The 17012-nt window shown below is 34.5% G+C and overlaps 1 protein-coding gene and 1 pseudogene across 1 annotated transcript in view; both read right to left on the bottom strand.

Moving 5' to 3' along the window:
• ZNF804B (zinc finger protein 804B) overlaps positions 1-17012 on the bottom strand; it is a 509244-nt gene that overhangs the window by 432456 nt on the left and 59776 nt on the right. The window lies entirely within an intron of this gene.
• LOC106801966 (small ribosomal subunit protein uS2 pseudogene) lies at positions 6239-7221 on the bottom strand (annotated as a pseudogene).

Below are 17012 nucleotides of genomic sequence, written 5' to 3'. Positions count from 1 at the left end.
CTCCTCCATGAAAAGTTCCATTTAGAATATATTTATCCAGATGGGGAATACTCGTTAGCAGAGGCCCCAGCCAGCAATAGGAAAGAATGAGCTGCCAATCAAGCAAATGACCTTAATGACAATGCTCATTAGGAAGGAAACATTTTAGATGAACAACTGACTGCAGGGTTGAGGCCAGAGCATAGCTTGGCCAGGAATAGAGCTGAAAAACACCCCTGTGTCCATGGAAGGCTGCAGGGATGCTGCTTCTGTGCCAGAACTTAGTACTAGCCTATAGGAATATATTTCTCTAAAGTGTGTCTTGTATGTGGATATTAATTAGTGTTCAACTTCTCCACAAGATTGTCTAAAGTGCTGTGGCATTCACCATGAAGAGGCCAACACGGGAACCAGCAATTACAGAAATCTTGAGGACAAATGGCTTCTTTGGAAATTCTTCTAATGGAAAATGGCCAGGACCCAAGTAGCCAAACTAAAAATATTCCCAGTATAAGGAGTAAGATATGTGTTGAATGCTTATTATACGCCATGTGCTATACATAGATTATTTAATTCAATCTTCCTAACTATCCTGTAAGGTATAGATTATCATGTCTTATTTTTATTTGCAAATGAAGAAATGAGGTGCACAGGGTTGAAGAACCTGCCCCAAGTTAAGCTGCTAAAGTGGCCGGTGAAGGATTCAAACCTCATTTTATAATACTCCAAAGACTGTGTTCTTCCCCAGACTCTGTCTTGACTGTTGCAGAATCACACCAAGATGGCCCAGCTGCTCTGAATTCAGTATTGTGAATAGCCTTATTGATGGATCTAATTATTTCAATGTTTTTCCTTGAGGCTAAGAAGGGTAGAGATGCTACTATCTTTCAGGGAATGAGATGGTCAACCTGGCTTCAAATCTCTGATCTGCCACTTACCAGCTGTATGACCTTGAGCAAATTACTCAACTCTCTGAACAACAGATTTCCTCCTAAGTGAACTAGGTATAACATAACCAACTTCATAGGTTTGCTGTACAGATTAAACAAGAAAATGCAAAAAGCACTTAGCACAGTGCCCGATATTAAGGTGTGGGACAGCTCAGTAGCGTCTCAGGGTGCCAAATATAAGGGACTCTATTACTAAAACTGATCAGAAATTTGATGCTAGGAACCCAAGTTTTTGTATAAAACTCCTTAAATAACAGGCACACATAAACTGGACTCAGTCCTGCCAAAAAAAGAATAGAGATAAGCCAGGCCCAGGTTAATCTATCTGCTCAACATTTTTTTTTTTTTTAAGGTTAACAAGAAAGTTGAGAATTGCAATTACAACAACTTAAAAACCACCGAACTATCAAACATTGAAGATGGAAGATACAGTTAACTGAATATTTGAACTGAAATAGTGCAAGGTCTAGGTACATTTCTCTGAAATATTGAACTCAAAGAGTGCAAGGTCTGGTTCTATTTATAAAACTCTTCCCTCTGCTTAAGTAAGTTACATCAGTGACTGCCTAACACTATTTGGTCATTGTAACAAAAACAGCTAATACGTATTGAAGGCTTACCATGCTGCCAGCAGGGTTCTAAGACTTTCATATGTGTTAGTTCAAGGAATTCTCACAAATTTCCTACAAGGTAACTTCTATTATTGTCTCAGTTTTACAAACTACAAAACAGGCACATAGAGTTTAAATGGCTTATCCAGGGACCCATAATGTCAGAAACAAGAAAATTTGAGGCCCGGCACTTACTTCTACAATATATTGATTCTGTAAGTTAGGAGTGGCTGAAAAATGTGAAATAAAAGACATTAAATATATTAACATCTTCTTAATAGTATAGGTAACAAATCCCTATTTCAAGCCTGAAAAATAGATATTCACTTTTTATTTATAGAAAATTACTTTTAATGCTCTTCCAAATAAATATAAAATTAATATTAGAAAAACACTCTGACAAGGAGGTCCCATGTGTCTCAGTCTGGCTGTGAACACATAATAAATTCTCAAAACTGCTGACAATACAAGCAAGAAAAATCCAAAATCTACATTTGTTTTTGTTTTTAATCCTGTTTTTCACATAGAGTCTTTTCTCCCATCCCCAAAGTTTATTGTGAAAATTTCACATAAACAGAAAAGCATATTGAAATGATAGCACAAGAAGGAGCCATACACTTTCCATCTAGATTCATCTACAGCAGCGTTTGGCCATATACACTTTATTTCTCTTTCTCTCTACACACATACACACATGCAGGGTGGGCTGGTGTTTCGTTTTGTTTTTTTTGTTTTGATTTGCTCTACCATTTCAACCTAAGTTGTAGACATCATGGTATTTCACTTCTAAATATTTCCTCATGAATCCCTTAAGAACAAGGAATTCGTTTGGTGCTTCACTGGAAATATTTTTTATTTGATTTTCTGTATCTTAGTTTTATGAGTATAAATCAAGATACTCAAGTCTTATAAATCTTAACTGATTCAGAAAGTTAGAATATGAATAGAATGACCCTTGCCTGCAATCGTTAGAGAAAGTATCTGGCTTTAGTAAGTTCTCCTGTCAAAGTGAAGTACTAATCGTCATCCTCAAATCAAAAAAATGTGCAAATCACAGGATTGCTATGTCCTGAATTCAAGTACAGCTCAAGGCTCCTATGTGATTTGCCATCATTTTTACAATTATGTCTGCTATCCAGATGGTGCTTATCCTCAACACGTCAGCTTTTGTGTATAGACAAGAACAATCATTATTCCCTGTACTTTAATATTCAACGTATTAGTCTTAAAATTCCAATAAGCAATTAACATTCTTTAAACATTCAACAATATCAATCAATATTCCTCAATGTTTACTCACTACTTACACAAAAATTAATAAAAACTGGTGAATTTGACAAATTAAATTATCTCCAGCATTTAAAATTTGATTACAAACCTAATAAAGCACTATAGATATTTCACTTGAACCATTTCTAATAAGAATTCTTGTAACTATTGAATCCACTATAAAATTCAGACAAAAAATAGCACAGAAATACAGAATGATGTATCAGAGTACAGACTACGGAGCAATACCGCCTGTGTCTGAATTCTGATTTTTTCCACTTAATAGCTGTCTGACTTTGAGGAAATTGTGCCTCATCTTCTACATCTATAAAAAGGAGGTTATAATAATATTTACCTTATTGTCCTATTGTGAAAATTAAACGAAGTCAAGAGTATATTACCACCAGGCATACGGTGAGTACTTGAAAATTTTATATATATATATATATTTATATGCATATAAATATATGCTCTATCTATAATGTCACAATGATTAGAGAAACAGTTCTCTAACTTTCTGGTCTCTGAATCCCTTTATTGACAAGCCCAAAGAGGTTTTGTTTAAGTAGGCTATATTTATGAATATTTACTACATAAGAAATTAAAGTGGAAAAAATTAAAATATTAATTCATTTAAAAATAACAATAATAAACACATTACATGTTAAAGTAAATAACACATTTTATTAGGAAATAACTATGTTTTCTCCCCACAAAATAATGAGAAGAGTGGTGCTATTTTACATTTCTGCACATCTCTTTAATGTCTGGCTTCATTGAAGACAGGTAGATTCTCACATTTGCTTCCAAATTCAATGTGTTGCAACATGTTCTTTTGGTTAAGGTATTTAAAGAAAATCCAGACTCACATAGATATGTAGTTAGAAATAAGAGGCATATTTTAATAAACTTTCAGAAAACTTTGGATATTCTTTTTGATACTACACCAAAACTCAACAAGTGGTAGTCTCTTAAAGCTTCCTTGCCATGTGCAATCTGAAACCAAATCCATGAACACTGCTACACTCTGTTACATTACACACTGTTACATTAAATTGTCTATTCTGCACTTTAGTCTTTTACTCTCGCATGATTTTCTACCACTGATCACTTGAAGAATATTGGGTCACTGTTATGCAGTTCTTTCAAATATTAACATATTTTATAAGTAAAATAAAAATATATTTGTTAACATCACCACTATCTTTATCAGAAAAATCTGTAAAGATTGGGACGCTCTCAAGCTCACAGTGATTGTTATAAGTTTTCCAAAATTCTGATTTTCTCTTCAAAGCTTGAATTTTATCATTGGCAACAAATACTATCAGTTAATTTCCTTTAAAGTGACAAGATCACTTCTTTCATTTTTAAGTAAATATATGCCGAACACCCCAGTATAAAAAACAACAGTTTGTCAGTTAGTCTTTCAAGTAAATATTATGTTCCATGAAAAGAAGGGGGTTGTTTGGCTCTCAACTCAAATAGACAAGTGCTTTTTCTTAAGACAATCATCATATTTCAGTATGCAGCAGAAAAGCTTTTTGGGTACTCCTTATTTTTTCACACAAAATACTAAACAGACATGTGCTCTCCCGCTTCTGGACAAGATGGACTAACAGGGACAGGATTTATCCTCCCCACTGCAACAACCAAAAACACAGATAAAATATATGAACAAAAAGTTTTCAGAAACACCAGACATCAGCCAACAAAGAGCACTGATCCCTGACAGACAAGAAAAAAATGACACCAGCCCTGCAAGTGCCCTAATTCATTCCTTCAAGAGAGTTCTCAGGTCATGGCACAAAGAGAGAGAATGACCCAGGGCTAATGGACTCTCTGAGTTGAGTGGACTGAGAATCCAAGGAGCTAAGTGTTCACAGGAAAGAAGATTGAACTGCACAAAGAAACAGCCCTGGATATTAGAGGGTTCATTATGGTGCTGATCAACAATTTATTCATTTTTTATTAATTTGCTTATGTATTTATTCCTTCATACTGTTATTATATTATTATTATTCCTACTCTTATACACGAGTGTTAGTATTTTAACTAGATATTTATTTTGGAAACTTCCTAGAATAAGAATAATTTTTCCTGCTTCAAAAATAGAAAGAATTCTACCTCAGATTAAACGCCATTGCTGGTTCTGGCTTAAAGATTAAGTGATTTTTTGCATGACCCAGATGATTCCATTTGTTGCATCATGGGACAAGTCCAATCCTTTCACATCATTTCCAGAAAACATGTGTTAGTTATTTTTTAAATGATCGGTACTACCTAAGTCATCATCCTTGTATAGTTACCTATACAAGTCTTTTATTGTGATTAAAAACTTCTGTTGGCTTTATCTACAATTTAAAATCATTAGAATGGTCACCCAGCCATTTTATCCACTAGAAAATAAAGGTTCAAATCTGACCCAGTAATTCTTCCCTTCGGGATATTTGGCTAAATTATCATCCTTAAATATGATGTTAATTAGTTAAAGTGTATGACCACCGGAGTTGATCAACTGATGGACAATCTTCCTACCTGGTTATCATGTGCTGGAATTATTTGGTAAATAGGCATCTGCTACAATATCCTGTTTTGTAGAGCTCTTGGCAGAATTCCTACCTTTACAGAGAATATTTGGCTCACTCAAAATTAGTCCTTTTCACTCTTTCTTACAGAGTCTGATTACATACAGACATATGCATATATAATCTGCATATGCAGAAAAAAGTAAACTCAGAATATTTATATTTGCTGCCTCTTTTAGGCATAGGTGGCCATTTTGCTTATCACTAATAGCCGTATATATCTACTTATATATACTTAAACATTGAAACAGAGATATATGTATAAGTATACGTAGGATACATGCAGACATGCATTCTATTCTACTTACTCAAATCAATATAAATCAACCATCTACTATCCAAGTTATCCTCTTTTGGCATCACAACTACCTCATTGCATATTTTATTTTTACTTTTTCTTTAATTTTCATTTTTAATTCATGGCCTTTTATAGACTTGAATTATTTCAATTACTTAAAATTTCAAGCTTACATTTTCACCTCTTAGCCAGTAACAGCCTCCTTCAGCTGGATTCTTTGTCCATTTAGTAGTAGTCCTGGTATTTTTTTTTAATTTTCTTGCTTTTTGGCAATAATAGAAAGTTTTATGCCTATTCTGAATTATCTCTGTCCTAGAATAGAATCAAATCTCTAAGAAGCTCCGACTCCCTTTTCTTGACTGGGATGAAAAATCAACATCTTGGCACAAAGGGGCGCATGTGAGTGCTATCAGTGTGAAGATGTAGCTCGCTGCTTCTGCTATCACCTCCAATTTTAAAATAATATGAAAATCAACTGATTAAACAAATGAGTATTGTAGTTCTGCTCAGGAGTGAGCGCACACTGCAAGTCCAGGGGTATCTTTTCTATATGTGTATTATCTTTTTTTCTTTTTGTAACTGTTTGTTTTCCACCCCCTTTATTTCCATTTTCTGTTGAAGAGTGTGTGGAAGAACAGCGTAAGACCACTCAATGGTTGTTCCTACCCAGTGGCCTGAGCAGTGGGAGCCGCAGAGCAGTCTTCAGTGGCGGGCTGAGCGCTCCAGTCTTCAGTCGGGAACTGCTGCATAAGCATAGGGGGCACTGCACCCCTTAAGACCAGTCTGTGACCTCAGATTGAGTAGCAGTAAATTCGGGAGCAGGAGCAGTCCATTCACCCTGAAAGTCCTCCTTCATCACAGCCTTTTCAGCAGCAGCCTGCTCTTCATTTTCAATCTCTTCAGGATGTCTGTAGAAGTAGAGATTAGGCTGACCTTCCATGGATGTTTACGGAAGATGGTGTCACGCATGCGCAGAACTACCTGGGCCAGCATCCACCACGTCAGACCCACTGAGTAAGCCCCTTCGTGGCAGGGGAAGACAATGTCCACATAGCGCAGAGGAGAGTCTATGTTACACAGAGCGATGGCAGGCAGGTTAACATAAGACGCCTCTGTGAGAGGCTGGTGGTTAGTTCTGGGATCAGCAGCCACCGGAAGTCGTGGCTCCCAGAAGGCTGCATGGATCTGGTTAGTGAAGGTTCCAGGAGTGAAGTGGCCAGCAATAGGAGTGGCTCCAGTGGCAGCAGCAAACTTCAGCACAGCACCCTGGCCAGTATTCCTGGAGGATATGACACTGATACCCGCCAGCTTTTCAATGGCAACAATGGCATGAGCTGCTAGCAGAAGCTTCTTTCACATTCTCTTCAGATTTATGATGTAGATGCCATCACTTTTTCTTTTGTAGATGTCCTGTTACATTTGGAACTCAAGGTTGGTGCCAGCTAAGTGGCTTTCTGCTGCAAGGAATTTGATGACACCCTCCTCCTCCATTTGCAGGACATCAAAGGCTCTAGATATTGTGAAAGTTTCACTTTAAGTTATGACTGGAACCCAGAATAACACAATGTGGACCGGTATCTGAGTAGCGTCTTGTACAAAATGCTGCTGCTGAGCTCCATGAAGAGCTGGTGACTTCCATAGATACCAAAATTGTATTATACATTTGTCCTAAGACATTCTGCAGGCATTTCATCATTCCTTTTATTAAGAATTTATTATTTGTATTTATTTCCCAAGGGCTACATTGCTAATAGCCAAAGTATAAGGAGCTATGAGACTGAATGAAGAAAAATAAATTGTTTGATAAACAGAGCATTTGACATCAATACAACATCAAGTTTCAACATAAATTAAATGTTTTGTTAAATCTACTTTACTGAAGTATAATTTATATACAATAAAATTTATACATTTTAAGTGTACAGTTCAATAAGTTTTGACAAATATAAAAACCTATAATACTACAACTCCAATCAAGAGAATCTATTGGGCCGGCCCCGTGGCTTAGCGGTTAAGTGCTTGCGCTCCGCTGCCGGCGGCCCGGGTTCGGATCCCGGGTGCAAACCTACGCACCACTCCTCCAGCCATGCTGAGGTCATGTCCCACATACAGCAGAGGCCATGTCCCACATACAGCAACTAGAAGGATGTGCAGCTATGACAGACAACTATCTACTAGGACATTGGGGGAAAAAGAAATAAATAAAATCTTTAAAAAAAAAAAAAGAGAGAATCTATCAACTATTATAAAGTAAACGTCACCAAGGAGATTGTAATGTTCTTTAAGAACTTTCCTTTACTTTAACTCCATTGTCATGTATCTTCTCAATTCTGCCTTCTCAAGGTTATTAGAATTACTTATCTTTTAATCAATTAGAAAGAATTAGTTCATTTTCCTCATACAGACTATATTGGGTTTCTGAAACACCAAGTAATGTATGTGATTGGTTTATTGTCTGAACACATAGTTCCAGTCTTGAGCTAAATTTTGGGGATGTAATACCTGTTACAGTCACAATTCAAAAATAATTCATAATGTAGCCTATATTGCTCTGTCATTTTTATGTTATTTCAATTGCATTTAGTTAAAATAATAGAGAATTTTATGCACAATTTTAACACAGAACAGCCACTTACTCTCAAGGTATCTTTAATTTCTGAAGTTCAAATTATTTCTGATTATAGCCTTTCATTTGAACCTATACTTCAAATGACTAGAGTTCACCAGCACATAATAAAAACTAAACAGATGCTCAAAACTACTCTATTCCTGGAGAAGAGCTTTTTCTCTGTAATTTTTTAAAAATTGTATTATTTACCTGAAAAATGTCTGATCTCATTTTCTCGATAGTGTTTCTGATAGAAAAAAAATCAGTGATTTTGGCATTAAGTGAGGAAATGTCTTATAGTGCATTAGTCAACTAGGAACCTGGATCTAGCCCTTTTCTTGCCACTAAAACTCTGAGAAATTCATCCCAAATCTCTGGTTCTAAGTTTCCTTACCCTAGCGAAATAAACTCACAAATACAATATGAGTTATTCATCAAGTGTCTTTTTCTTTTAGGTTTTTGTTTTACAAATAGTACTGACTATTTGAAAAGCTTGGCCTTCTCACACAAGGTCAATAGAATTAAAGCTCTCCATTAAGTTAATGATGAAACAAACATTCAGATAGGATGACAACATATTTTTTCCATTATATTATTAGCAGAAATTATGAAATTGAAACTATAATGCCTTCCTAGAACCAGTCTTTTTCAAACCCTCAGACTCTAAACATCCATATTCTATTTGGTCCTAAAATTTCTTGAAGGCTGAGTGCCTAGGTTCCTACCTTCTTCGTTTTAATATTGTAATACCCTAGCAACAGGCCAGGCACATGTAATCACTTAATTATATTTTTTATAATTTGACTGAAGTACTTCAGTTACTGCTCACTATCACCATAAAAGACAAACTATTTTCAACCCACTTTATTGAACAGGAAAATAGGATCAGAAAGGTTAAGTAATTTCCTCAAAATCTCACAGATTGTAAATAACAGAGGTAAGATTGCATTGTCAAATCTTCTAAAGTTAGAAAAGGTAGATATTTCTAATTACAGAGGCAAACCATTTTTCCTTGTAATCCTTGAAGAGGATTCATTTAACATCATCAATATAATATTTTCTTAAAAAGAGGAAGTAAGAGAACAAAAGAAAGCAGAAAAGAACCATTGAAAGAGGATAGGAATTTTAAATTTGCAAATTTGCATTACCCAAGTATAAATTCACACCAGATAAAAAAAATAAAAGCATCAAATAAAAATCACAGTTTGGCACTAAAACCATTCGAATTGGCCCAGCCTCACTGTACTAATAATACTGACATATTTTTAAACTGACAGTCCAGCCTAAATTCCTCGGACTTCATGGTTGTACAGTTAAATATGTCTTGAGTATAGATCTCAAGTTAAATGCTTTTACTACAATAAAATAAATTTTTTTAAAAAAAGGAAAAGAAAAGAAATAGCTAGATAGATAGATGTGAAACAGCTCTGCTTCTTCAGTCTGGCTATAAGATCTGTTCCTATGGACAGTATGGTAGGAGAAGTTTGATTTCTTTGTCAATATTGTTTTGATTTTCTTTCCCCGCAGGTGAATTGTAGTTTCAGCCTAAGAAAAATTTCCAACAGCAATGAGTAAAATCAGTAACACTTAAAATGACTGATTTTAAAAATGCCAATCAACACAATTTTTAGTAATAATCCTTCCCTTGATTTTTTTGGTGGTACCAAGACTATTTGTGATCTAATTATAGACCCGGAGCAGAAAGGAAAAACAAACAAAAATATATGAGATCTTAAATTAGTAAATGTTTAGTGATATGCTGATGTAAATAACTTGAAGCAGAAGCAAATGCATAAGATAAATTTCTGTATTTGTGGCATGGGAAGACACTGAACAATTTACACTGATGTGTTTTCTGAGCAAGAATAGTACACATTTAGTCTGAAATGCATCACCATTGCCTTTGACAAAATGAACATGTCAGAATCAATTAACTGGAGAAATAGAGTTCTACCTAATATTCAAGGCAAGTCAATAAGTTCCACATATATTAATGGGTAAAAGGAAAGATAGAAAAGAAAAACATTCATTCAGGTGTATGTGTGATATATGTACTTTTTAAGATTAAAGCACAAAAGATTGGTAAAGATGGTTATAAATATTTTAAGATTATACAAAATAAAGAGCAAAAACAAAATCAAAAGACAGGCAACTAGTGGAGAGAAAAATTGGCAACACACATGACAGAAAATTTGATAATATATTTTAAATATAAAGAGCTCCTAGAAATCAATAAGACACAATCATTTCAATTTTAAATGGACAAAGAGAATGAATGGAAGAAAAATTTAGAGTTCCTGTTAATCAAAGAGTTAATATTGAGGTCAGCCCAGTGGTGTAGTGGTTAAGTTTGTGCACTCCACTTTGGCGGCCCGGGGTTTGCCAGTTCAGATCTGGGGCGCAGACCTACACACTGCTCATCAAGCCATACTGAGGTGGTGTCCCACATAGAGCAACTAGAAGGATGTACAACTATGACATACAACTATCTACTGGGGTTTTGGGGAGAAAAAAGGAAAAAAGGAGGAAGACTGGCAACAGATGTTAGCTCAGGGCCAATCTTCCTAAAAAAAAGACCAGAGTGGGAGCAAGGCTGCAGAGTTTGCCTCGGCCCAGGAAAAAAAAAAAAAAGAGTTGGAGACACCTTTCAAATAAGATACTATCCTTTTTTCATCTCTAATTCTAACTTGTGGTAAAGGTTCAAGGACCATCATCCACTATTGAAGAGAATTTAAATCAGAATCATCTCTCAAAAATTTTTTGGCAAAATGTGACAAAAGCTTTAAAAATGTGCTTACACTTTAACCAAAGAATTTGATTTCTTAAAATTTATCTTTAGGACATGAGCAGAAGTCCATTAGGATGTTAACTGAATGTAATATTTATAAATGGAAAATGTGGCTATAGTAATCTATTTAATAATCACTGATTGCTTAAATAAATATTGAAGCATTACTACCAGAATACAATGCAGCCATTTAAAAATATCATATTGTATCAGACTAATCACTGTGAGAATTAAGGAGAAACTTCCAGAATACGAAAATCTTTAGTGACAGAAAGTAGGTTGGTGGTTGGTTGGGCTGGGAGATTTGGGGGGGAAATTGAGAATGACTGCTAATGGTTATGGGTTTTTTAGGAGGGAGTGATAAAAATGTTCTAAAATTGATTGTGATTATGGTTGCACAACTCCTTGAATATATTTAAAAAATGCTGAATTATACACTTTAGATGGGTGAATTGTATAGTATGTGAACTATATTTCAATAAAGCTGTTATTTAAAAAACAAAACATAAGAAAAATCAAGACAACTGACAAACTCGGTGAAATACTTGCAATATATATCATAAATAAAGAGCTAATATTTCTAATATTTAAATAACTCAAAATTTGAGGAAAATTATCTGAAAATCAGACAGAAAAATGGGCAAAAGACATGAACAGACAATTCACATAAAAAGATGTAAAAATGATGCTTAACTTTATGAGAAGATATTTAACTTTATTCACCATAAGAGAAATGCAAATAAAAGCTACACTGAAGATAAAATTTCACAGAAAAACACACACACACACACACACACACAGTGAGTACATGTAAAAACCAGCAAAATCCAAATGAGGTCTGTAGTTTAGTCAACAGTATTGTACCAATGTTAATTTCTTGCTTTTGATCATTGTACTCTGGTTATATAAAACGTTACCATTGGGGGAAACTGGGTACAGGATCCACAGAAAATGTACTATTTTTAAACTTTTATGTGAATCTAAAATTATTTCAAGATAAACGTTTTTAAAAAGATACAAGGAAATATTAACAACATATTGAGTTTAAAAGGAAAGTCATAAAAAGGCATGCATATAGGATCCCAATGTGTTGAAAAACATAGGCTTCAAACTAAACAAAAGGATAGAATAAAAAATGATATTAAGTGATTGAATTTTAAATGATTTGTATTTGTGTGTGTGTGTGTACATGGGTGGGTATTTCTGTATTTTCCAAAATTTCTAACTTGAGTATTTTTGTAATGGGGGAAATTTGCATTAAAATAATGGAAGAAAAATCCAATAAATGTTGTGGCTATAAGTTTACCCGCCTGAGAGCGGATAAGGGAACTGGACAGGCCTTTGCATCTGTTTTTTACTCATCTTTCTACAATTCTATAATAAACCAACTGATAGCTATTATTTTTTAGACAAATCAGAGCTTGCAATTACTGTCAGAATTTCCAGAAGGAAATTATATTTACATATAAGATAACATACAGCTGACTTGGATGTTTTATGTCCCAAACTCTACTGCAGAGAAAACCTGTTATGCATCATTCAATTTGACAAGCCTTTTAAAAAATATAACTTTTCGTCCCTATTATGAATCACTTTGTGCTCAGGCTAATTTGAGCAGCATAAACACTTTAATTACATAATTTGAATTCCCAATGTCCTTTGGCAACATAAGCCTCAGTCTAATTCCTTTTTAGTAATTAAGTATGAAAGAAATTCTACAGAAGTACCTGCAGTACTTTTTCTTTCTCTCTTAGCCCCATTAGAGCACCCTCATTAAACAAATCACGCCAGTGCAGCACGGTGCCTAGCTGTCAGTGGGTACATGAGCGATTATAAAATCATAAATCAGTGATGAAAGAGCAGCTTAACTAACTTTCCTCAAACAACTGAAATATATGGTTTACAAATGCATTTACTATGTTAAAAATAATTAAAGATGCAAGGTCAATTAAGATGATTATAACCAACAATGTAATTGATGATACTGTTACAATCATTAGTGCAGTAACATATATTCAGAGTAACATATTATAGCACAACTTACGACTAAAATAAAAACACTCCTTTTTATTTTCATCTCAAAGAGGATTTTATATGAAACAATAAATGTCTTAGCTCTTTAGCATTTTAACAGATGACTGTTTCCAGGCTACACAGGGTCTTTGGGGGAGCTCATGAATAAAAGTCACGTAAGACATTAAAATAACACACCACCAACTTCTTCTCTTTATTTTTATTAAGCTAAAACAAATTGTGGGATCTTAGCCAGTTTTAGTCTATGAAACTTCCTCAGATTTCCTCAGAAAAGGAAATTATTTAAATTATCAATTGAAAAGTTTAATCTCAAATTCTGGCTAAAATGACTTTTTTCACTTTCCCTTTAATAGGACCATGCTGGTTCTCTAGCTACTCCTTCAACTGTCTTCCTTGAGTTTTATGATTCATTATCGCCAGAAGGGATGTCTCACCAAGGAAGCATTCCTGAAATAATGATTGATATTTAATTAGAGAACAAGTTTAGGACCATGTGGTTTTGGCAGAATGCATTCAGTACTATGGTCTGGTCAGCACAGCCCTTACAGTGACCTCATAGATCATTAAAAAAAAAGACATCTAATCTCAACAATAGATATGTGATAATAGATAAAGGATAATGGATAAACCCCAGCAAAACAATTACTTCCTCTTTCTCTTCTCTCTATCCCCATAACAGTTTAGAAGCTGAATAAAGACAGGCTGATTCAGTGGGGCAGTAACGGGAACACAGCCAGGGCACTTCCACAACTATGGAATATTTTATCTGTCAGATGATCAAATTGTTTTCTTTTGTTTTTCCTAAATTCTACCTTTAATGACATCTTAGGAAACTCATTGACCAACAATAAACTAAAGAAAAATGGTAACTCTTCTTCTGGTTTCAGGAAATTGTTATAATAACAATGTATCTCTTCAAAACTGTCTCATTTTGTATTGACATTTTTTGAATACTGGCCAAAACTATTATCCATTTTTCTATGATTTTGCTACAGAAAAATCCTATTTTTCAAACTAACTTATTATACATTAAAATTATAACTAATATTTATTGAGTGGCTATATGGCTAGGCACATTTCTAAATGGCTGAAGAAATGGTGTTTACACTAAAAATGGATGGATAAGTAAGAGTTGGTCGGCATTCTGTTATGCATTTGGGGTTGGGGGTGGGGGAAGAGTATCCCAGGCAGAGGAAACAACACTGGGGAAGACCCTGCATCCTGGGAATAGATCAGGTAATCTTCCAATTGAACCACAGTAACTCTGAGTCATAGAAATCAAAAGGACATGGGGTGGGGGTTGACTGGGATGGGGCTCAAGGGAACTTTCTGGGGTGATATCCTGGTTATGTAAGTATACAACTTTGTCAAAACTTAGCAAAATGTGGACTTAAAATGGTTGAATTTTTATCGTATGTTCATTATATATCTATAAAGTTGATTTAAAAAATAAAAAGGGAGTTTGGCACCAGAAAAGTCTAGAGTGCCAAACATCATTTAGGGCCCTGTAGGTCATATTAAGGATTTTGGTATTTTCCTTTAAGGAAGACGCTATTAGAGGATATTGAGTGACGGAGAGATATGACTGCATTTGTGTTTTTAACATGTATTGATATGACATAAGAACTTGGAAAAGCACATTTGGAGAGATGATTAGGAATCTGTTACAATAGCACGTAGAAAGGAGGTCAGTAACTTAACCTAAACTTGTTGGCAGCAGAGATGGAAAGGAGGGAATGGATTCAAGAGATGCTTAGAAGGTAAAATCAACAGGATTTAGTCATTCTTTGACAATAATCAGCGGGAAGAATGGCCCCCAGATTTCTGACATAAATGACAAGGTGCATTGCAATACTATTTACTGAGAAAGGGCACGCAGTTTGAGTAACTTGTACAAATATATATGTGTTTTTGCACGTATGTGTATATATATATATATAGGACATGCTGAAGAAAGAACACCTTCTTATGTCTTAGAGATTTTGAGAGTGGAGGGGAGAGAAAGGTGGGCTATGGATGAAGAATTTAGTTTAGGTCACATTCAGTTCTAGACAGTGAGATAGTAAAGTGAGATAGTGAAGTTCAGATATTAAGTAAGCAGTTTAAAAAGTGGACTTTGAGCTCAGAAGAGAAGGAAAAGTGAAAATGAAAATCTGGGAGACAGCCTGGAACATCATGAAGGCAATTGGCGTTATCATAAAAGTTCTTCTAAATATTTGCCCAAGTGATTATTAATTTATATGTATACAAACACACATACATATTTGCAGAAGTAATTCAAACCACAGATATTTTTAAGCTGAATTTTATAAGACAACACAGACTGGAATTTAAAGTTCTTAAAGGTTCCCTGATCAATAAGTTTATAAAAAACACTGTGTACTATACCCCTCTTTTTGAGACTAGCACTATATATCACACACTAGAATATTAAGGCTCCTAAAAATTCCATAGTTTAAATGTGACTTAATTTTGTTCAAATCAGTGTTTTCTTACATTTCTTTGAATACAATGCCCATTTTTGAGCAATCGGTTTTTTCAGATGTAATGCTCACAGAATATAATTTGTAAAATATTAATGTATACAATTTTCAAAATTGTTTTCTGTCTTGCTGCTTATTTCTCTACACGACATCTGGTAGGAATAATGGGGACAACTCTTTCATCTTGGAAACAGATTCACTTTTATTATTTACTCCTTAAATATTTCTTCTGCTAGAAAATTCTCCATACAAAATCTTATGATTAAGGAATCAGGTCCATATATTACCTTATTTTTAGCATTGTTTCTGTACCAGTAAGTTTGCATAAATTTTCCAGGATCCCTTCTGGCTCTAAAATTATGTAACCCAATGCAAAATATATTCATCATTCTCCTTTTTAAAAAATTCCTCACTGCTAAAGTCTTTCTACACTATGAACTTATAACAATAAGTTAGTATGACTCAATTGCAAAGCAAAAATATTGGAGCCATGAAATAAAGACACTTTGGAATTCGCCCAAGCTTGGTAATATTCCTGAAGCCACCATCCAACTAAGGCTCATGAGAAAGACCTTACATAAACTGAATTTATATCTAAAAGCACTAATTAGACCCCTGTTGAAGCCATTATCATTAGATTTTCTATTGTGCCTGGCTGCTAAAATAGTTATTCTCACTGTGTACAATAAATGAGAAGCAACATCAAATCATAACATTTTCTAACTGGAAGGCACCTTAGAGATTAGCTATTTCAATTTCTTCAATTTACAGATGAGGAAAAGGAGGTCCCATGAGGTTAAGTGACTTAGAAGCAGTTTCAAAATCAAAATTTGGTATAGGTATTTAGAGTATATTGCGTGAATTAAAAGGTTTTGAAATGTTACAAAATATTTCCTCCAATCAAATGCAAAAATCAGTTGTAGAAAAGAAAGAGAAGAAATAGAAGTACTAAATCATTGGCTTTAGGTATGATGCCTGAGATTACAATGTTTTCTGACAATACTGTATCACTCATTCCCAAAGATTTTCTTTTTCAACATAGTTCATTTGTGATGACTTTAAGTGCATAGATCAATAAACTTTGCAGGAATCTTGAATCTTCTATGTTATGAGAAATCTCCTTATTTTATTAAAAAGCAAGCTGACTTGTTCTCAACAAAATATTTGCTGACTGCAGTTCAAAAGTGAATCCTCAAAAATGAGATAAGCAAATAAAATAAGTGCTCTTCATCCTATATTGTTCTGGCTTAGAAGAGGCAGGAATGGGTCAGGTCAGTGTTGATTTAAGAGGAAACTAAGTCAAACAGAACTTGGTGGATATTGGTTAAGACATAGTGGCATCATTGTATAGGTACAGAATGAGACTGAGCAAGACTTTCTCAAAAGACTCATGAAGTCAAAGATCCA

Source organism: Ceratotherium simum, chromosome 1 (genome assembly GCF_057802395.1).
Source record: "Ceratotherium simum simum isolate JZ-2026a chromosome 1, ASM5780239v1, whole genome shotgun sequence".
Lineage (NCBI taxonomy): Eukaryota > Metazoa > Chordata > Mammalia > Perissodactyla > Rhinocerotidae > Ceratotherium > Ceratotherium simum.
Note: the sequence above shows the minus strand (reverse complement) of the source record. Positions and strands in the feature narration are given on the sequence as shown.